General features: G+C 42.5%; 1 pseudogene; it reads right to left on the reverse strand.

Annotated features, from left to right (window-relative positions):
* Positions 1-517: 517 nt before the first annotated feature.
* On the reverse strand, positions 518-17,741 carry LOC118261214 (ATPase family AAA domain-containing protein 2-like; annotated as a pseudogene).
* Between the last annotated feature and the right edge of the window lie 3,981 nt (positions 17,742-21,722).

Genomic DNA, 21,722 nt, shown 5'->3' on the forward strand with positions numbered 1-21,722 from the left:
TCATGTTGCCAATTCAGGTTAGGAAACACATCTTACACTGCAACATTACGGCATAAGTCTCCTATTCCACATGTTACTCTGGAGCCACACATCTTGAAGTGCAGCTTTTTAACCTAAGCTGCTCATTATTGGAAACTGCCTCGTATAATAAAAGAACGTCAGTGATTGCTGGCTTTCAGTTAGGCACCATTCGAAAAAACAGACTTCAGAATCAAAAAAACAGCACCTACAGAAATACGTGGGCTTGGCTTACATAATTACAGGAGCAACATCATTACGGAATAAACTGTGTGATGATTTTTGAGAGCTGTAACAGAAAAAATAGAGTGAAACTGAAGGCTAGAGCTAATAAATAGTGTAATCCTCCTCAGCAAGAATAAGGTGCTAAATGACCTGTTGGACTTTTCACTTACCACTTGAATTCTGCTCTTCTTCTCTTAGTGCTGAATGTCCAGGAAGCTTGGCACTCTCCTTTTCAGCATCAGGTTTAGTCATATCAAAATCTCCCCCGCTTCTCTCACTGTCTGTCTATCCCAGAAAATGCTATTTCGTTGCTATGTGTCTGTTGTTCTTGAAGAACACCTTCACTTTCTTCCACAAAATAATTTTGTGTGGACTCACCTTCAGCTTGATACATCATGTCAGAAACATTTTTTTCCAGAAACTCTTCTTCACCACTACCATTTTGGTCATCTTCCGGTACTTCATTTTCTTTATCGAATTGAAAACTCCTTCTTCTCTTTGCTGCAGTACCTGCAGATTTGTTCCTTCTGCGCTTTCTTTCTGACGCACCCACAAAGAGACAGCATAAAAAGTAATCCAAAACTTTACCAAAAGAATTCTTTCTTCAAAATCCATTATCTTCATCTTACTTGACTGACAAGGAAAACAAAGGAACTGAGGTCCCATTGTCTGTATCCCTACATATGTCGAGAAAAGAGTTGAAAGTTAATGGGGTCACTTTGCTATTAGATTTAAAAAAAAAAAACAAAAAACACACAACACAACTACATAATTTCATTCACAGAACAACCGCCTTCAAGATTTTACATGCAGAGGATTCTTACTTTGGACGGGAAGTATTAATACAATGTGAGGTTATTCGATCAAGTCACTTCCTGTCTTATTACGGGAACTAATACAGATGACCATCAGAAAAGCCTTTGGAAATAAGCTCTTCTTCGAGTCTGTTATCAAGCTGCAGACTTCAAAAGCTGAATACGTGTTTGGAAGAGTTTGATTAAAGAGACAATTTTGAGGGAATATTCAAAGGAGAAAAAAAATGTAAGGACTTATACCTCGTATGCTTCCTTATTCAGTTCACCTTTTGTGAAAAAACAAACTTTGTGGTTTTGCCCAACAGAAAAGCCCAACATTCGTGGTATTCACAAAGTATTGCAAAAGGATATGGGGAAGTCCGTGGCAAAATTCCCACTCACACTAGTTAGACTTCCCTCCTTCAGCTGCAATCACAGTATGAGGTAGCAAAGATTTCAGCATTTGGGGAAGAGAGGGGTGGAATGGGGGAAAAATACCATTCTGCATAATTAAAAACTAGCTGACTATTCAGAAACTCCCATGCACAACATTTTTTACCTCAAGAATTAGCAATTTAGGGGCTATTAGATGTCAGTTGGGTCATCAAAGCCAGTTTTCTATACTGTAAACCAACTTTCTTTGAACTTGAGTTCATAACTATATTGAATGAATGACCTCTGGATTTCTCTCTCACATTTTGAAGTAAACTCGAAAACGTAAGGCCTCTGGCACAAAGAGCCAGGCATCAGAGAAACCTGTTATGTCACCAGAACAGAGAAGGTAGGAATGACATGAGCAACGGAATGAAATGCAACTTGCCATTACAAAGGGGTGTACTGGCATCTACAGGTGCCGCTGTCATCTTTGCATTTTCCTTACTCTCTTGATCCGCTTTGTTGTATTCAGTAGCAGGGTTTTGCTGTGGCGTCTCGGAGCCGTTACATGGAGCACGCGCTGGAGAGGTGAGACCTTGCAATAAAGAATAGGTAGCAAAGATCTTTGTCTGGCATTTTCGGTTACAAATGCAGAGACGAGTCTTAAAAACCATAGCATCAGAGCACATACCTCTTTTCTCACAAGATTCTTTAAGTTCTTCCCAAAGTCACCCAACCTCTGCATCCATTTCTTTCATCACTATAGAATATGCAGTGTCTTGCAAAACATAGGCTCTGTTCCTAACGAGAGGATCTGAAATTTTACAGACATTCACTGAATATTGTCTACCAACCGATGAAACTATTTGGATCACAGAAAAATTTGCTCTCTTCATAGGCTGGTTCTGAAAGGTTATCTCAGTGAATAGTTTCAGCATAACAACATAGAAGTTAGTTATTAAAACAAAAGCACTAGTTCCTTGTGAACACAGATCCCAATTCCATGCCCAAGTAGCAAAATGCTAAAATATTTACAACCCGGTAAGAAATGTTCTCTGTGGATATCCAAAATCATCTAATCCATCCAGACTACTGTCCACACACAGCATTTATCCATCTATACATCTGGCAGATTTTTTAAACTAGGCATAAAAAGCACATCCTCACCTGCAGGTCTTTGATCTGGGTTGTATTCTAAGGCATTGTTACAGATCAGATCAATATCCTTCAGAAAGTCTCCTGCACTTAGGTATTGGGGCGAGTCAATTTTACTGAGGACTGTTGAAAGATCCATTGCCTCTTTAGTGATTGTTGCATAACCAGGTACCTGCCAATCAAATAGATGTGTTCAGAGGTTTTCTTAGACTTGCACGCTGTCTACCAAAATTATTTGGAAAAACTTTCAATAAATGTCTTCTTAAAACCCTGAATACTTGTGACGCATCAGGAGATGCTGAAATTAACCACTTCACTTCTCAAAAATGGAAGGGCTCTTTCAACTGGCGTTACAGCTGCTACGAGAAGAAAAAAAGAAGTAGAGAGGTCAGAAGCATGTGCATGGTAGAGAACAAACACCGAGGGTGGGAGAGTCATTTCCCTTTGCTTCAGAAAAATCACAGCGATGAAATCTGAGTAAGCCGTCCGACATTCTCTTTGTTGTTGACATTGAGAAAAAGGCGCACGAATTGCACCTCTGAAGCATCTATTCCAGGCATCTACTTTAGAATGGGATAACTGGGCTCAGGGGTGCTGATTTCTTTACTCAGACCGTAAGAGGAGCCTAATGACTAGTTTGCATGAGGACATATGTATTTGTCTAGATGTTTCTCACCTCAAGAACCTAGGAGGAAAGGGGAAGAAAAGTCAGTGGGTGCCTACGTGAACAGGACTTTGCTGATACGCGGGCATATTCCAGTTACATCTGTCTTTCAAGCATATGCCCCTAGTTTAGACTTTTTGAATACATGAAAGGAGAAAAAGGGACCTAAGCAGCAAATGGGAGGAAAAAGAAAACACACAGCACTTAAGGCTGATCTCATATTGAGGAGTTCCAGATGAAACAGACAACAGAATCTCAAAACTTCTTTTACAAACTGCTGCTTCTCCTCCTGTTCCCACAGAAACTGACAGCCCAATACAGAGCTTCAGACTTCAGTAAAATAGTCCTGTAAATACAGTTTGTAATCACAAAGAAAGATCTCTGTGCTTTTCAGTGCTCTAACGTGCCTACATATCAAAGCCTTTTCATGAGCAAACTGTGTTGGCATTTGGTCTGACCAGGGCTTTCAGCGAATAATCCGATCACAGATATTGGAGAGCCAGCAGAAGTAAAAGCCCTGCCTGCTTCTTGCAAAATCACAACAGTGCAGTCCTAAAAACAAAGTTAAACCTTCCTTCCCCAAAATGCTGAGAAATACAAACCCTACCACTTACAGGGCAACCAGGCGATCAGGCTCAGTCAGCACGGGTTTATGAAGGGTAGGTCCTGCTTGACAAACCTGATCTCCTTCTATGACAAAGTGACACGCTTAGTGGATGAGGGAAAGGCTGTGGATGTGGTCTACCTTGACTTCAGTATGGCTTTTGACACCGTTTCCCACAACATTCTCCTCAGAAAACTGGCTGCTCGTGGCTTGGACTGGCGTACGCTTCGTTGGGTTAAAAACTGGCTTGACAGCCGGGCCCAAAGAGTTGTGGTGAATGGAGTCAAATCCAGTTGGAGGCCGGTCACTAGTGGAGTCCCCCAGGGCTCAGCACTGGCACCAGTCCTCTTCAATATCCTTATCGATGATCTGGATGAGGGGATTGAGTGCACCCTCAGTAAGTTTGCAGACGACACCAAGTTAGGTGCGTGTGTCGATCTGCCCGAGGGAAGGAAGGCTCTGCAGGAGGATCTGGATAGGCTGGAGCGATGGGCTGAGGTCAACTGTATGAAGTTCAACAAGGCCAAGTGCCGGGTCCTGCACCTGAGGCGTAACAACCCCAAGCAGCGCTACAGGCTGCGAGATGACTGGTTGGAAAGCTGCCTGGCCGAGAAGGACCTGGGAGTACTGGTTGATAGTCGGCTGAATATGAGCCAGCAGTGTGCTCAGGTGGCCAAGAAGGCCAACAGCATCCTGGCTTGTATAAGAAGCAGCGTGGCCAGCAGGGCTAGGGAAGTGATTGTCCCCTTGTACTAGGCTCTGGTGAGGCCGCACCTCGAGTACTGTGTTCAGTTTTGGGCCCCTTGCTACAAGAAGGACATCGAAGTGCTCGAGAGAGTCCAGAGAAGGGCGACGAGGCTGGTGAGGGGTCTGGAGAACAAGTCTTATGAGGAGCGGCTGAGGGAGCTGGGCTTGTTCAGCCTGGAGAAGAGGAGGCTCAGGGGCGACCTTATCGCTCTCTACAGGTACCTTAAAGGAGGCTGTAGAGAGGTGGGGGTTGGTCTGTTCTCCCATGTGCCTGGGGACAGGACAAGGGGGAATGGGCTAAAGTTGTGCCAGGGGACGTTTAGGTTGGATATTAGGAAGAACTTCTTTACTGAAAGGGTTGTTAGGCATTGGAATAGGCTGCCCAGGCAAGTGGTTGAGTCACCATCCCTGGAGGTCCTTAAGAGACGTTTAGATGTTGAGCTTAGTGATATGGTTTAGCAGAGGACTTGTTAGTATTAGGTAAGAGGTTGGACTGGATGATCCTGGAGGTCTCTTCCAACCTAGACGATTCTGTGATTCTGTGATACAAACACTGAGAAATTACAAATACACACAGATAAGATGGTACGCACAGATCAACACTCGTTTACCTTCTGTGGGTCAACGGGCTTTGTAAATTCCATGAAACGTCTGTCAGTGGCAAGTCTCTGAGTAACCTCCCTTAAGAAAATGCTAAGTTCACGCAACGTATCCTCCGCTTCCTCCTCCAGCAGTCCTACTTCTTCCTCTGTCGGCTCTTGAGGCTCAGCTGGTGATGCTACAGGCAGGACTTCCAATGTCCGGCGAACTTCAATTAATCAGGAAAAATTAGCCAATTCACAGTACTCACATACAAGCATATGAAAAATTACCGACAGAAAATGACCAGCAAAGGAAATACCAAATAGCTAGTAACTTACAGTTAGGAAGGTTTTAGATGTATTTCTTATATCCTCACCTGCTTTCTTTACCGGAGGCTTAGCAGTTCGATCTAGAATTAGGTCCTCAAAAATTCTTGCTCTGTCCTCCTTACTCGTAAACTTCTCCAAATTCCTTAAGAAAGCATTTTTGGATCTAAAGCAGAAGGAGAAAAAACATTTCAGATTTAAGGCCACAAAAAAATCATACTCTATTCCAAAAAGATGAGTACCTGTTAAAATTAGTAATAACCTGAAGAAGACAAACTGAAGCTATCTTCTTGGCCTTAAAAGGCTAGATTTTCACAGCTTAGCATGGCAAGTTCAAATATCACCTTTAAGAAACACCTGCAGAATTACATCTCAATGAAAGGATTGCACGATACACTGATGAAGTCATGGCATTCGCCACATCCAAGACCGCTTACTTTGTATTTACTTGCCTTGCTGCCCTTTAGTTAGAACCTTGATGGCTATAGAGGGAAGAGAAAGGCTTCAGTAGACAAGTGAGGGCTTTTTGCTGAGTTTTTATTTCTGTACCAAAAGAAGGTGTCTGAAGTAGCTAGTACTTCTTGCGTTTCCTCCATTAGTCAATTTCTAGTATCAAAAGGTAGGTAAGGAATTTCAATACTTATTTTAGAAGGAATTTAGAACCAGCACAAAAACTTCTGCGGAAACTTAAGCACTTTCAAAGCAGTTGACAATAAACACACCTAGGTAAGACCCATTTTCTCCCCCAGTAACTGAGACAAAATAATCAGAATGAGAACAGCTTGTTCCTGTTTTGAACACCTTCCTTTAATGTAAACGCTCAGAAGTCAACCAAGTTATGCATGTACTTTTACTGCAGTTTGTTTAGGAATACAACTAAAAATTGATTTCAAAGTTCCTTAAGCAGAAATTGGATCTCGGCTTTCCAGCTTAGAAAGCTTTGGCTCATATGAAGAAAGAAGCTGATTTTTTTATTAAAGCGTTTCAATTCTCTACTAAATGGCATTATTAGCAGTTTACCCAGTACAGCATGAAATGACAGACTGTCAGAAGAAATCTCTTCAGTAAAAATATCTTTTCCTCATTTACATTTCAAGCACTGCATATTTTGCACAAATTATGCTGGTGCTGTCTTCTGAGCATTTCCGATCACCTAGTGAAAAGGAATGCTTGGATAAGAAAACTAAAACACGTAGAGTAGCCTGTTAAGACGTAACTATCCAGTCATGTAACGGGTCTGTCCTTACTTGTACGGCTCACAAATGTTTTTACTAAAGGTAAAAATATTTTAAGATGGTGATGCCAAACAACAAAAAGGATTTCCTGCCTAAATGTAAAAACACCAAATCTGCTTATGTTTATTTTTTCGAGTTAAAACCACATCAGTTTGTAAACGAAGCGTTTTGTGAATTTTAATGCTTTGATTGCACATACTGCAACAGCACAAGTTGTATATGTACATGTAAAAACAAAACAAACAGAAGCCCCAGACCTTAGCTGCCTTACAGATAGAATAAAAAACAAGGCTACGAAAAGTACACCACATGCAGTCTGATACAGAGCCATCTACTGGGAGCACACAGTCCTGTAAGGCAATGAGAACTACTTTCTGGATCCCACTGAGAGCAGCATTTCTTTCCACAAAGAGAGGTCTATTAACAGCACCTCCCAGCCTCCTGAGCTGCTAGCAACATCCTCACTGTAAAATTTGGTATGGAAAATGTGGATGTGTACAACATCCATCATGTTTATGGTTTTCTCTAAAAGAAAAGTGGATTTTCAGACAGAAGCAAACATAACAGCACATGAAAACAAGGCCACCTCCATTACCAACGAATTTTGCTTACCTTACTTGCAACTCAATTGATCCTTTACATACAGTCAATGAATCCTATGAGGATAAAAAGAAAAAAGATACCTCTCCGCATATTTCTTCTGGCGGTGCAATGTTTGTAAACAGAATGGATAGCTCCAGGGTGTGAACGGGAAACTTCTCCAAAGCATGCAACACCGCGGGTGCCAAATAAGAAACCTGGCCATATCCCGCTTTTCCTACTATTAGCAGATGGGGCTGACATGATGGCGGTTTGTAGTAAGCACTCCTAGAACAAGAGTCATAAGAAAACAACTTTAGAAATGAGGTGCTGAATAGACACACGGATGTTCCAAGTACTTTTCCTATATACTTCCCCCCACCCCCCCGCCCCCCAAATAATCTCCATCTTCCAGCAAATAATAAGCTGTTCTGTGATCAGGAAGACTATCAAAGCCCATTTTCTTACAATCTTGTGCCATACCTCCCCCTAAGAAATCCTGTCCATCTCTATCATGTCTGCTATTCGTTTGGCTGGGCTAAGTAATGACTCCTCAAGTGTACACATGGACTGTCTAACCAAATACATAGACGACACCTGATCTGCTACCTGATATGGGGGAGCACAGCAACTTTCTCAGCACACACCAATCTGGATCTCATCACTTCCCATATACACCAGTCTTCAGAAGGTCTCAAGTTTAAGTACCTGAGAGATCTCTACATCTGTCAAGTTTAGCCGAAATGTGGCCCTAGTTACTGGAGAAGGTAGCAAGAAAGGAGCAGAACAGCTTTTCTAGAAAAAAATGGATGTGGGCGCTGAACCACATGGGCCATATCTAAAGCAGCACACAACTGGATTGGTTAAATGACAGCGGTACATTAAACACATGTAAGATTTCCAGCTAATTTATTCAGTCATTCTAATTGTTTCATCTTCTTCCCTTATGTTTCCTAGTCAGTTACTAAACCAAGATTGCGAATTAATAGCCTGGCAATCTTGCTTTCCTACTAGGAAATATATTTGCGAGAAGCATTTGCTTTTTTTCCCACTACAATAAGGCTGTACCTTTACTGGCTTAAATCAAAGATGCTAGAGAGTTAACTTTGCTCAAAAGGACAGAACATTTTCTGGACAGCACAGCAACAGAAAGTGAGAAAAATAACTGACCCGACTGTGACAACACAATCTAACTTTCCAACCGTGGGCTTACGTGACTTCCACATTAAAATACCAAAAGATAACACAATTTGGTGGCTTAATGGTAACAAATAAAAACACCGTTTGAATTTTTCTCAAGGCGTTTTAACAAGCCATTTCTCAGTTTTCTTTCTGCTACAGAATTCACTACTCGTTTAGCAGTCCTGGAAAACAGAAGGGCAAAAGGTGGCAACACAAATCCAGAAAGTTGGCTATTTTTAGCTAAAAGGACAGACAGCACGTTTATGTGGTCTTGAGTCTTTCAAAGAATGCCATGGATTAAGTAGACATGTTCTAGTAGTCTGCGGATCACTTTGGCTCAGGAAGAGAAGCCTGGGCTTTTCCCTTTGATCATTTAGAGCAACTTACTTCATTAGAACTTTAGTCCCTTCACACTTTCTTCTTGAGAATACCGAGCACCCCTTCAACACACAAACTTGATGTTGCCCCCTTCATCTACCAACCCTCACACTTTTAACAGCCGAAACTGTTTACAAAGACTCAGCAGTCCTAAGAATGTAAACATAATGGGGACCCATCTTTCTTTACCTGCAGAAACAGAGGAATTTTTCCTCGGGTCTGTCAGGCATTTTATCTGGTAGTTCATCTCCAGAGATTGAGGATGCGTCGTCATCACTGTCAAGTATATCATCTTGTAAAATAGGATTTAAATTGTCTGAAAGACAAAAGAGGTTTGTTAACTTTCCTGAATAGCCTGTGCCCCTTTCTCTTGCATTAATACAGCTTCTAAATCAGTGCCAAAACCCTTGCTTCATTTGAGGGCATACACCGAATGCTATTTCCTAGAGTTCATCCCACCACAGATCTAAGGAGATGGCACAAGTCTCTGTAAAGCTGTCTTAGGTCCCATTGACGTGTACGTATAAGGTACGCTACTCTGTTGGTGATTTTTCTTCCCCCTTAGAATAAAGGATTAGGAACAATTTCTGGAGCTGCTAAATAGCTATAAAAACAAGACCCTTTCTTTCTGGAGGAGGCTCCCACAATGAAAGCATGGGGATTAAGGATGTGCTGGTCACAGAATTCCATTCGTCTACGACTACTGAGACCTGGCAGAGAGACCAATGCGTCTTTCACGTAAGGCTCCTTAAAGATAACTGAAGGAGAAGATAGAAGGCAGACAGCAGAGGGGGAGCGCAATTACCAATCCCCTAGCCTCTCTGCTTCCACAATCATTTAAATTAGGAGACTGGTGAAAAATCATGATAGCTAAAACAATATTTAGCTTAAACCAGTTATACTTGTATCCTGGTCCCGATGTTCTTCAGAAAGGAATTAAAAACACCAACCTAAAAATGCTTCCCCTCCAAGTAGCTGAGTTTTTATTTTTAAAGGAAAAGAGGTGCCTTACACTTCAAACCTTCAGTCAACCTCTACAAATGCTGATTGTCTTAGCTACTGTCAGAAGCAGGATGCTTTAGCAGAGAACGCATAGTCCTCTACCGGGTGCTGAGTCATTCAGAGCTTCCATTTGGCATTTCAGTTTAGAATCCAGAATAAAACCTATGCATTATATTCCAGATATTCCCAAAATAAACACACGCACATGCAAATAATAACATTCTACCATCATTATGTCTGAAACGTTTCTGTATGCTGATTGCACAAACCACAAGTTTTTGCTCTGGCAGAATTTTAAAGAAGTGGATGCTACGGTTATACCTTGCTGTCGGTCCTTTCTTTAGCGCAAGCTCTGCATGCGGAAATGTCTTCTGCGCGGCTTGTAAAATATTCGCTACTGAATTTTCAAAAAGCGGCTTAAAAATGGGTGATAGTGCTTGTCCAGGTGAAGCCACAATCCTGTTTGAAGCTGGAACAACCTTCTTCACAGCCATCAAAAAAGCCTTTGCTTTTAGTTTCATGGAATTAACGTCTAGTCGCAATTTCTCCCCACTTGCATAGATCGGAGGATAGCGTCGACACAGAGAGCACAGCGCAGCTTCAGCACATAAGGATTTTATATCTGCACCACATTACCTTAATAAACAAAAATCAGATGTTACATTAGTCAAGGCCCACGTTTACAATAGGCAACATTTAAAGAATTTGTAATGCCAAAACTAAACAGGTTAACAGGGACTTGAAAGTGCTACCGCCCTGCAGGGAAGTTTTCTTATGCTGCTCACTGCCTGATATCCTGTGCTTATTAAGCCAAAGCAGACTCCTCATCAAAACTATACTCTTGAGGAAGATGCCCCAAAACCATTCAATGTTCTCAGACAACAAGAAGAACGACAACAAAAAGTAAATAGATGAAAGCATCTAACTCTGATTGCTACGAAGGCGTGCCAGCTGACTCATGGACTAGTTGTGCAGCAAGGCACAAGAGCTTGGGTACTGCCTGCCACAAGCTAAGATTCTTTAGAACTTAGTCACAAGCATTAATCCATTTTGTTTTCAGTCTCACCAATGCATTTCTCAGCTAGCTCATCAAGCAACAGGTCCGGTGGCTTAGGGATCCGGTCACGAGTATGAATCTTGAAAATTTCTTTTCTAGCCTGGAAACAAAATCATCGCATTTTAGCTTGTCCTACGTTTTCCTTGAAAACACCCACAAAAACAAACAAACCAAAAATCAAACAAACAAAAAACAATCTTCCCTCAAAACCCCTCATATATTAATACATTTTTCTTATTTGCTAAACTTTCAAGTATTGTACAGTTACGTAATATACACTCTGCATTTTCAACCAGGAAATCCAGTATTTCTTAATTTGTTACACTGAACTTTTGATAGGAACCTGCAATGAAAGAAAAGGCATTTATACCTTCTACTAATAAGTTTCCAAAATATGAGACCTAATGACCCAGAGGAAAATGCTGTAATGAAAAATTTATCCAGAAACAGATCTTTTTTCTCCAAAAAACTTCTCTAAAATTGAGCAAACTTTCATTGTGACAGTCTCATTAGTTCATCAAATTTGCTTTTCAGTCAGTAAATGCGCAGAAAGCACTTCTAGCGCTATGTTTCAAGCTGCTACAATTACTATAAAGAAGAAAATAATTATGACTCAAACTACTACCACTGATCCGGGGAACAATCAAATGCAAATACGTCCCCTATCCATTCATAAAGGAAGTATTGAGACCAAGAACACAACGTCAAGATGAAAGCGCCCACGTGGATTAAATAATTAAGCAAACGGGAACAACTTCGGAAATCAAAGATCTGATTATAGAACTAACTACTTGGCGGTACCATCTTGACCATATATATTCAGTACCAGATCTGCCCTCCACGGTACGACACAGTGTCTCCACATATCACTCTTTTGCTCACGTTGTAAGTTTTTTTTTCTATAAAGTTGGACTTTGCCACGTTAGCATTAACGTTGAATTTAAGTTCTCACCTCTTTATTTGGCAAGTTGAAGAGGAACTCTCTGTCAAAGCGTCCTGGTCTCCGTAAAGCAGGATCTATAGAACCTAGTCTGTTGGTGGCTCCGACTACCACAATCTCCCCTCTGTTGTCTATGCCATCCAGAAGTGTCAGAAGTGTTGAGACAATGGAACTAACAGAAAAACATAATTTAGACTTACCAGTTCAGTAAATTTTGTTACATTCCACATGACTTTCTTCCATGAGTAGTCAAAAAGGACAAGCTTTTTAAGGACAAGATTCATTTTAAGACATAAAAAAATAGGTAAGTTAACACAGACCACGTGCTGATATCAGGCTTAGTGTATTGTTTTCAACTATCGTTTAAAAGCACCTGAAATTTAGTGGCAATGAGTTACGAGTTTTCAGGATAAATTAATGTGTTCACAGGAAATTAAGCAGGTCATTATCCTCTTTTTTATTCCCCAAAGATCAAGCAGATTTTAGGTAGGTGCAAAAATGTACTGCCTATGAATTTGGTCTTGTTTACTGCACTGCACAGGAGCGACGGCCATCTACCTCATCAAAGAAAATAACTGAAGGTCGCATCTGATAGGCCCACAATGAAAACACAGAGTAAAACAGCAGTATTTGAAGAAAAAATGCACAAAAACATTATGGTTGGAATGTCACCTAAACTCGATTTTTCACTTTAGCATCTGGGACCTCTACTTATAGAGCTAATGGACTATCTGGCATGACTAACAGAAGATGGCACTCTGTGGCAACCCACTGGTACTGGGCGACACGAAACAAATCATACCAGTACTTACTACAGCTTTTTGGCTACCATAAAAAACAAACAAACAAACAAACAAAAAACAAACAAACAAACAAACAAACCACGAGTCAGAACTTAATTCAATTACAGGTTCGGGAAGCAAGCTTCCTTTATGAGTTTAAATAACCATGCTTCCAGCCTGTATCTGTTTCCCTCTCATCCAAAGCCATCATCTCTTGCCTCCTGCAGACTTTTCAGTGGCTGTTTTGGTGGGAGGTAATCTCTTGCTTTGCAAAGTTTTCTCGTTTTGTTCCTTCCCCACACAACTCAGTTTCAAGCCCCTGATCCAAAGTAACAAAAAAAAAAAAAAAAAAAAAAGAGCAAGTTCTACTTAAAAACGTTGACCATAAAAATGATGGTTTCAACTCTGACAGAATACATTGCACATTTCAACCTCACCTGTTCAAATAACGAGCGAAGCTGACCTTCTGATTCCCCCACCCATTGTCCCAGGCAGTCTGAAGCTTTTCTCATAAAAAACGGTATTTTCCTGTCTCCTCGGCTACATTCGTTAGCAAGAGCACGAACAACCAGCGTCTTTGCCGTTCCTGGGGAGCCATAGAACAAACAGCCTCTGCAATAAAACAGATTTTCTTTTCAATCCCCCTTGCAGCTTCACCTCCAGCAACCCAAACCGGGCCGGGCAGTTTTCCCCGGGGGCTTTAGCTCCGCTTCCAGCTCCCCCTTTCTGGCGCCTCCCTTCCCAGTAGCAGCCGGCTTGGGCTCAGGCGGCCCGGGCCGGCCCCGCCGGCCGGTACCGGGCCTCGGCCGGCCCCGCCGTGCCCGGGGGAGGTTGCCGTGAGGGACGCGGCTGGGACGCCCTTTCCTCAATAAATAAATACATAAATATCCCAAATAAAATGAAAAAAGACAAATACATTCAGAAAACCGACCAAAGCCACAGCATTCCCCTCCCCCCCCTCCCCCTTAAAGGGCGGCAGAGCACAAGGCTGAGGAGGGCCTAAGCCTACGGGCGGGGAGCGGGGCGGCGGCAGGAGAGCCGAGGCACGGACGGACGGAGGAGGAAAGGAGAGGGAGGGGAGGAAAAAGGTGATGAGAAGGAGGCGGAGGGAACCGCAGAGGTGCAGGGCGAGAGCAACGCTAAGAACCAGGGTTAAGAGTCAGTGTTTAAGTAAAAACGCTTCCTTGGGGGACTTCATCTGGTTACAGCTTTCCTTAAGGTGTTGATGGTTTGGGGGAAAACCCTGCTTTGTTCTGAGGGGCAACTTGCGTGGCTGCAGAGGCCGTCTAGTATTCCACACCGTTTCCAGCTCCGTCTTGCTGCTTCCATCCCCGATCAGCATCACTTGGAGGAGTTGGCTGCTTTAAGCGCAGCTCGCCGGAGCTAAAGCTCTGCTCTTCCCAAGGCAGGCTCCGTGCAGCGGGGCGTCCCGCATAGCCATGGCATGGCAAAGCAGAGCGGATCCGGCTCACAGCTCTTGGGGCGAGCCCTGCCTCCAAGGGATGCTTTTAGTGCCCTGGGTCTCCGTGCAGCTGAGCTCAGGATTCTCGGTTGTTTGGATTCAGGTTGTGGATTTGTTTTGTTTGTTTTGCTTTTCTCTTCCCCTCCTCTTTTCAAGACTACTGAACTAAGAAGGAAGAAGTCCTTGGGGTGGCTTCTCTTTGCAAACAGGCGCTGGAGGCTGCTTAAAGATCTCGACTTTGCTTTTGCAGTGTACCTGAGAACTGGTTGTCAAAGCCTGCAAGGACTTGAGCTGCCTGTGGCACATGAAGGAAGGCTATACAAAGTTAGGCAGAGAAAACAGCTGGCCCGCTTTCATTGTGGGAACAGGAATGAGGAAGTTAAATGTAAAATTTTCCCTGAAGTGAAAGCAGAATCCTTATTATGAAATGGGTTGTAAGTTTTTGTTTGTTTGTTTTGGTTTCTTTCTTTGTGCTTTTCCCCTCGTTGCAGAACTTTCCCATGCTTCGAGGCACAGAGCCATTCTTGTTTCATTTGTAGGACTGCCAGGCTTTGCTGAAGCACTCAAATTGCGGAGACATGTAGAAGCGCCCTAGATGACAGAGATGATGATCCTGCCCCTAGCTGCGTGTTCAAGTCCTAATGTCTCTTCCCTTACTTTCTGATGCACAACGACTTGGCAGTAGCAGCTTTTGCAGTTTCCCCGATATCAGCAGGCCGTTTATCTCCTGGCATATCTCCAGGCATATTTCCTCCATCTAGATTAAGGAGCATACAGCAGAAAGTCTAAGGTAAACTGGAATCTGATGGCTTTATCTTCTCCCAGATTTCCAGTCCCAAGGAGTCCCGTGGCAGACCGTAAGTGGCTGCTGTCCCTGTGGAGGCTGTGCCTCTCTAGCTTTACAACCCCAGTGTAATTCCTCAGGCCGAACGAGGGGGTTTTATTGTGACCTGTACTTGACACCTGTGTGCTCCAGAGTTCCCTTTTGGTTTGGGCAAAGTGGAAAGTGGCCCTTTTCCGTGCTGAGCCTTCCTAAGTCACCTGTGCAGGGACTCGGCACCAGAGCTCCCAGCCTCGTAGGCTAAACACACTTATCTGTTTGGCTGGCACTTGAGCATCCGCTTACATCCTTAGAGACACCCAACAGCTAACTTTTTAGAAGCAATTGTTGATCGCTTCTCATAGTAGCAGGAAAGTAAGTTTCAAAATACAAAATAGTTCACAGAATTCCTTCCTCCAGTTTCCTTGTTGTTCTGGTTTAGCCACTTGCTTCTACTGGATTTCACTTCTTGAGTGCATTTTTTCAACCTTGTACGGTTGATATGAGCTAGTTCTCCTGCTCTGCTGGCAGCTTGCTGCAGTTAACGTAGTGCTTCTCAGTGTCTGCTGTCTCACTGAGTTGGGATGCCTTTGTAGGACTGGAGGATGGTCAGTTAGCAATGTCCATTGTTCCTGCTTTGGCTGTGCCCTCGTTTGAGACAAGGTGAAGATAAAAGAAGAGCCGATAAAGAATAACACAAGTCCATGGCACTGTGCTTGTTGGAGAGACGTCAACAAACAAATGCATAACTATATGTACAAAGATTTCCCGAGTTACTGCACTTTTTTTCCCCCTGCTATCAATACTGGCGTTCCCTAAGGGTTTGTTCTTCTTTCAGTCTGGAGTTTAGCTTTCCTCAGATAAGCTCGGGGCCACTTTCAAGAATGACATCGGAGCTGGTTTCTTTCTCCATTCCCCTCATACTTTGTGGACTGGAGTCGCACTCCATTTGTGTCAGGGAATGGCGTTTTGTCTGGGGGCTTGCTTCCAGAACTGGGCTGCGTGTGCGGGGCTGCCCAGGCAGCCCACCCTGCGCACCGCCTGAACTGTCCTGGTCCCCGCGTGCCTTTGGCCAGAGCTCAAACCGAGGCAGTCAGAGCTGACCGATGTGCTCGGGTCAGCTGGCAGCTCCTTGCGTTGCATTTCAGCCTGGGGAGCATGGTGTGCAAATAAATGCATTTGAAAATCCTAAGAGGCAGTAAAGTTTTATGAAGTTTAGGCGACGACCGCTGTCTTATAAAACAATAAGTTGTAAGGCTTTCTATTCTGATTTCTTTCTTACGCCTCCCAGAGGAAAAACGTTAAACATCTCTGTGACAGACCAGGCTGGCTCTCGTCACGCTTTAGATCTTGTTACATCTCTGCTGGATCTGGGAAACAAGAAATGTCTTCAAGAGTTGTTTCAGGTGCTCGGATTCAAACACGTGCTAGGGCAAGCATCTCATGAGGCCCCTTTCCATCAGCACAGAGAACAGGAGGAAGAAAGGCGCTCTTCCACGTGCCCTTACCAGTGCCCTCCTCTAACAGTCTTCTTCATGCCTTTGCCATTATCTTGAGCAAGCACTAACTAAGCTCTTAGTAAAGTGGTTGCCGAGGAGTAGAAGAAGAATCTTGTCTATTTTCTGACTTTAGAGCAAAATTTAGTTTGATATACTCTCAATGAAACTTCATTTTGTAAGCAGAACGAGCCCCCCCCAGGTTTTCACAACTTCCCTCCTGTAGTAAAAACGATAGTACTCATCCTTGTAGGAGCAGCAATATGACGAAGGTCAACAGCAATTAAGAAGGGTTCTAAGCTTTGATATAACGAGCCTTGCTCTTTTCTGGAGAGAGCTCCTAATAAACATATTTGGCAAGGTATGGAGATGGGAGAAAAACTCTAACTAGATTTTAATTCTAGGATGTATAACGTCAGGCTTGACTGTTCCTCTGACCAATTGAAATTAAAGTGTTTTTTTTGTTTGTTTGTTTGTTTCATGAAACACTAAGTTTTTGTGAAAGGTTTTGCTTATCCAAAGAATGTATTGTTATCCACAAGAAAGTGGTTAGTTTTGAAAGCTGTTTTTTTTTTCTTTTCTTTTTTTTTTCAGGGTTTTTCTTGAGCACAGCAGTGGTTCCATGGTTCAGTGGTTCTACCTGCCATTCTCCCACTACCAAGTTAGGAGAGCTAACTAAACCTGCGCGAGGCAGAATTTCTTTATCTAAATCTATGTGGTTCACATAAATAAATCCATATTTCCTTCTTTTCATAGGATTATTCTTCTGGCAGCCTTGAATGTTTCAATGGACACTGTTTAAGATCAATGAGAAACAGCATCCTGCCACATTCAGACCCTAGCTTTGAGGAAAGCGTGGCAATATTGAGTGAAAATGTCAATAGAGGACACTTTTCAAGGTATTGTATTTCTCTATGTTCAGTCTCTGTTCAATGTATAGATTGAAAAGCAAGAGTGAAAGTCCAGTGAGTTGTGTCCTGATAAACCTCCAGCTAAAATCAGCAGAGGACTATGAGCATGCTGATGTCAGTACCGGTACCTTAAAACTAGAATCCCTCTTCTCAGTGAGTCTTCTGCTTTTCTAAAAACCATGTGTTTTTTTTCCCAACCCCTTTGAGGTATCTTTTTGACTTTGGTCACTGAGCTATTGCTCATACTTTTGAGTGTTCAAGATGAGCAAGTTAGGAAATGTGTGTACATCCAGACCTGTGTACATACGGTACGCAACAGACTTGGGATCTGGATCCTCCGCGTGGTCCACAGGCTTTTCTTTGCATACCACGGAGCACTGGCTTATAAACCTGGTGAAATTTGCCATTCTCGATGGGTCTAATCCAAGAATTCTTTTCTCCCTTCTCTCCTCTGTCCTCTTTCTTAATATAGGCAGTTGACAAAGCCGAAATCAGACTGATAAAGAGAATCTAATGCAGCTAAGTGGCTGTAACTCCCTAGGATACCTATTTCTGCTGGTTACTGAAGAGGATGGCACTTGGTCACTCCATCTATTTCATTTGGCCCCAAAACCTTCTGAACCCGTCAGCTCGTTCACTCATCAGTGACTTTTCTGTGAAGAGAGGTAGGTGCAAATAGGAGGCTATTTTATGAATTCCTTGAAGGCTTGGGGAGAGAGCAGTGTGAATTCCAGCTTGTTCGTAGGCACAAAGGAATCTGTTCCTTACCTCAGGTTTGTCTATTACGTGGATTTTCTGAAGTCTGCAGGACACAAAATAATTGAAAATTGCTCTTGCAAATAGGAGGGAATACTACAGGGTTACAGTATGCGTAAGTTAACGAGTAGTTCAGTGAGGAGATGCACAGAGCCACTGATGTTTGGAAGCTTTCACTGAAGTTGAGCAGTTTGACTTGAAACCAAAGTGCAATGCTAAGTTAACAGGCACGCCTGGTGCAGTGCGCCACTTGCTGATGACTGGAAAAATCCCTTAGTTGCAGGCAGTGTCCTAGCAGCTGTGGGCCAAACGGGGACAAGGGGCCTGAAATACAGCATTTCACGTGCTGTAATTCAAATTCTCATTGTGCAAAGTAAATTGTTATTGAGTAAGCTCAAACTTAGTTTTATAGTTGGCAATCAGCAAATTAAATCTTAGCTGTGATCCTGCTACCACAGTGGTGTAGCTCTTACCTTCCCCTTGTGCTCTTGGCTATTTTAATGGGAGTGCAAGCAACAAACCTGTGCCAAAGGATGCTGTATGGTAAACAATGGGCAGAGTTTTTTCTCTGAAAAGCAGTGGGTTGGAGTTATCTGGTATTTGGGTATCTCTCTTGAAACGGTTCTTATCTCCTTGAGCTGTTAGATCATAATGCAGGAAATGAAAGTGCTGCATGCTTAAACAGGGTAATAAAACATATACGCCTTAGGAAGAGACTTACAGTGTAATAGTTTTTTTGAACAGTTAGATAGAGTTTTACATAAATGGACTGAAAACACCTTGGAGAAAGGTGTTGATTGTTTTCGCTTTTCCAAAGAAGAAGTAAATGGAGTTAACTTCCCTCCTGCGTGGAACAAAAGTTGCACATTTGTTTTCGTCAGACTAGCTTTCAGTCTATGAAAAAGTTTCTCTACAGGTCACGCTTTTAAGTGGATAGTTTAAACGTGCAGAACGATAAATAAGAGGAATGCAGTGGTCATGACAAGGACTTCTAATTTGGTATTTAAAGAAAAATCAGTCCGCTTCAGGGTGTCTGTTTGTTTGTTTGTTTACATTTTACAAGAGCAACGGTGAAATCAAGATAATCCCATCTTTACTGTCTCAAAATATTTTATATGTTGCTGCATTTCAGTCACCAGAACGCTGAGGACCAGAGCTGATGCAAAAGCTGCAAGGCGAGCCCATGGAGAAAATGGGAATTTGGAGCCGAAGCTGCAGACTTCGACGAAGTCGTTACCCTACTACAAATCCATCCCTTCTGTTTGACAAACTTATAACAAAGTAAGTCGTCTTTTCTTGCAAACCTACTAAAATGATCCTTCTTAGCAAGCCTTTGTGCTATGGCACGATATTGGCCTCAACTCGCTCTTTATTTTGACAACAGAGAGGTATTGTCACTCCTGGCATTGAGAGTTCAGTATAGCTCGGGTGTAGGCTGAGACTTCCTTACGTGCCCCCGTGTATGCGATGCGTTGCTACTGGTAACTACTGGCCACCAGTGACCGTTACTGGTCAGGTATCACAGGCTTTCGGACTGTTTGGTCCGAGCATTCCACTGCTTAGCAGTTTTCCTAGCTGGTGAGCGTAGGCGGTGCTCTCTTCATTGTTCTACTGACGGTCACCTCTTTCCTTGGCCTACACTGGTATGTCCTGCTGTCCTTGTTAATAGATCGATTCCTTGAAGTCGTGGTCCTCTGTAGTTTATTGCCAAGCTGTTTAACCTGACTTTTTTGGGATTGGGTAATCATGGCTCGTTAAGTCTGCCTGGACTGAGAGGGTGTGGGAGAGGATGAGCTTGGAAGGTGCTTCATGTCTAAAGAATTTGGGCCCAATTGGTTTAATTTGCCGCTGAGCTTGTAGTTGTGGGACTGCCGTTTGATGAGAGATCTTCATCCTGAGCATCTTTTATATATGGGCCTAGGGGGTTTCTGGGTTGTCTTCTGAACCAAAACGATTACTTTACCTGTGACTTTCATTAGATTTAACTTTCCCCACGCAGCAGTTTTCTTAGTATCAGAAGTGCCTTCATTTTCAATGAACTTTTTGTTCCGTACTTACAAAAGGGAATGTAACGTTTGCTTAAGAAACTGAGGACAGTTTGATACAGTCAAAGCAAAGTAGTCCTAGCGATTCTGAGTTTCTGTCTGGGGTTTATTTCTGTTTCTGAAGACAAAATTGTTTTCTGCTTCAGAATTCCCTTTCCTTTCATTTCATTGTTTTCTACAACATGAAACTTAGATTACTCTTAAGAGAAGAGCAAACAGCCTTTCCTCGGTTAACAAAAAATGACTTAATGCTGCTGTGCAGAGCAACTTAAGTAGTATTAGAAGCTGACATAAATTCTTTCTAATGTCTTACTACGTTATTCAGAATTCTTATTTTCCTCCTGCATTTAAATATATGTATTTTTTAATGTGCTCAGTAAGAGGGAAAACAAACCCGAGAACAGTGTATGTTTGCAAATCCTCAAACGTTTGTTCTTAAATCTCCCTCAAAAATAAAGATTTGACCTAATTTTTTGGTAATGTCTAAAATCTTGGCTACGTATCAATGACTTTTGCTTTGTGTGTACTGTATTAAAATGTCCTATTGATGATGTGTAGTATTTTAATTTTTTTCATCCATGCCTAACTTTGCTCTTCTATGTCAACGTTTTATCTTCATACTGCAGAAGTTGTGTTGCCAAAAATGGATGAAATGGAGAAGGTCCATAGATGCCAAATCCTGAATTTGGAAGACGTTGAGGTGCGCAGCAACCCGGAAGCAAATACTCCTTTATTTTGCCATTTTTGTTTAAGTAGAGTATTTCACCTAGGGAAGTAATGTAGTTGTAATTTTAATTGAACTGAAATGTCTTCCTTCCAAAGAACAGCGTGGTCTAAAGTCTTGCTCTCTAATTCTAACTTCATGTCTTGTTGATATGGTTGTGCTCCAGGTATCTTTTAAGAGTGGAGGAAGTATCTTCTGCAGAAGACGTGAGATAACAGGGAGATGCTGGAATGCACGTCTTCTATTCCAGTTTCTGAATTGCCTTCTGCTTTTTGAATGGACACTGTTTACAAACAGCTGTTTTGGACTTGGGTTTTTACTCCAAATCTTACTAAAACCTCTGACTGGGGGACTGAATATGCCAAAAGACTGGTGCTTTCCATCACCTTGGCAGTTTAAGCTGTTTATCTTTTTATCCTTAGCTCCTAAATCATATTTCTCATCCTGCTCAGGAACACATTTCCTTGGAAAGCTTAACAAAAGTTAGTGCATAGCTGCCTGTGTTTGTCACTCACTCGAATTTTGATTCCTGTTAACATGTTTTTTTTTCTTGATAGCTCACAAAGAATCTCCAGTATCATTGGTGAGCAATTGGCTGACGGGCAGGGCTCAAAGGGTTGTGGTAAATGGGGCCACTTCAGGCTGGCAGATGGTCACCAGTGGGGTCCCCCAAGGCTCCATTTTAGGGCCAGTCCTCTTCATTGCTTTTGTAAATGATTTGGATGTAGGACTAGAAGGTGTTTTGAGCAACTTTGCCAATGACACTAAACTCGAAGGAGTTGTGGACTCTGTTGAGGGTGGAAAGGCCTTGCAGAGAGATCTGGACAGATTGGAGAGCTGGGCGATCACCAGCCGCATGAAGT

Source organism: Cygnus atratus, unplaced genomic scaffold (assembly GCF_013377495.2).
Source record: "Cygnus atratus isolate AKBS03 ecotype Queensland, Australia unplaced genomic scaffold, CAtr_DNAZoo_HiC_assembly HiC_scaffold_45, whole genome shotgun sequence".
In the NCBI taxonomy this organism is placed as follows: Eukaryota; Metazoa; Chordata; class Aves; order Anseriformes; family Anatidae; genus Cygnus; species Cygnus atratus.